Consider the following 1,535-nt stretch of genomic DNA (forward strand, 5'->3'; position numbering starts at 1 on the left):
GTAAGACTAGACCCTATACCCTTCCCTTGGAGTCTGCTCTGTCCATGACTGTTAGGTAAGACTAGACCCTATACCCTTCCCCTTGGAGTCTGCTCTGTCTATTGTCTGTTAGGTAAGACTAGACCCTATACCCTTCCCCTGGAGTCTACTCTGTCTATGGCTGTTAGGTAGGACTAGACCCTATACCCTTCCCCTGGAGTCTGCTCTGTCCATGACTGTTAGGTAGGACTAGACACTATACCCTTCCCCTGGAGTCTGCTCTGTCCATGACTGTTAGGTAGGACTAGACCCTATACCCTTCCCCTGGAGTCTGCTCTGTCCATGACTGTTAGGTAAGACTAGACCCTATACCCTTCCCCTGGAGTCTGCTCTGTCCATGATTGTTAGGTAGGACTAGACCCTATACCCTTCCCCTGGAGTCTGCTCTGTCCATGACTGTTAGGTAGGACTAGACCCTATACCCTTCCCTTGGAGTCTGCTCTGTCCATGACTGTTAGGTAGGACTAGACCCTATACCCTTCCCCTGGAGTCTGCTCTGTCCATGACTGTTAGGTAAGACTAGACCCTATACCCTTCCCCTGGAGTCTGCTCTGTCCATGACTGTTAGGTAGGACTAGACACTATACCCTCCCCTTGGAGTCTGCTCTGTCTATTGTCTGTTAGGTAAGACTAGACCCTATACCCTTCCCCTGGAGTCTACTCTGTCTATGGCTGTTAGGTAGGACTAGACCCTATACCCTTCCCCTGGAGTCTGCTCTGTCCATGACTGTTAGGTAGGACTAGAGCCTATACCCTTCCCCTGGAGTCTACTCTGTCTATGACTGTTAGGTAGGACTAGACCCTATACCCTTCCCCTGGAGTCTGCTCTGTCCATGACTGTTAGGTAAGACTAGACCCTATACCCTTCCCCTGGAGTCTGCTCTGTCCATGACTGTTAGGTAGGACTAGACCCTATACCCCTTCCCCTGGAGTCTGCTCTGTCTATGACTGTTTGGTAAGACTAGACCCTATACCCTTCCCCCTGGAGTCTGCTCTGTCCATGATTGTTAGGTAGGACTAGACCTATACCCTTCCCCTGGAGTCTGCTCTGTCCATGACTGTTAGGTAGGACTAGACCTATACCCTTCCCCTGGAGTCTGCTCTGTCCATGACTGTTAGGTAAGACTAGACCCTATACCCTTCCCCTGGAGTCTGCTCTGTCCATGATTGTTAGGTAGGACTAGACCCTATACCCTTCCCCTGGAGTCTGCTCTGTCCATGACTGTTAGGTAGGACTAGACACTATACCCTCCCCTGGAGTCTGCTCTGTCCATGACTGTTAGGTAAGACTAGACCCTATACCCTTCCCCTGGAGTCTACTCTGTCTATGACTGTTAGGTAGGACTAGACTCTATACCCTCCCCCTGGAGTCTGCTCTGTCCATGACTGTTAGGTAAGACTAGACCCTATACCCTTCCCCTGGAGTCTGCTCTGTCCATGACTGTTAGGTAAGACTAGACCCCTATACCCTTCCCCTGGAGTCTGCTCTGTCCATG

Source organism: Oncorhynchus masou, unplaced genomic scaffold (assembly GCF_036934945.1).
Source record: "Oncorhynchus masou masou isolate Uvic2021 unplaced genomic scaffold, UVic_Omas_1.1 unplaced_scaffold_2723, whole genome shotgun sequence".
NCBI lineage: Eukaryota > Metazoa > Chordata > Actinopteri > Salmoniformes > Salmonidae > Oncorhynchus > Oncorhynchus masou.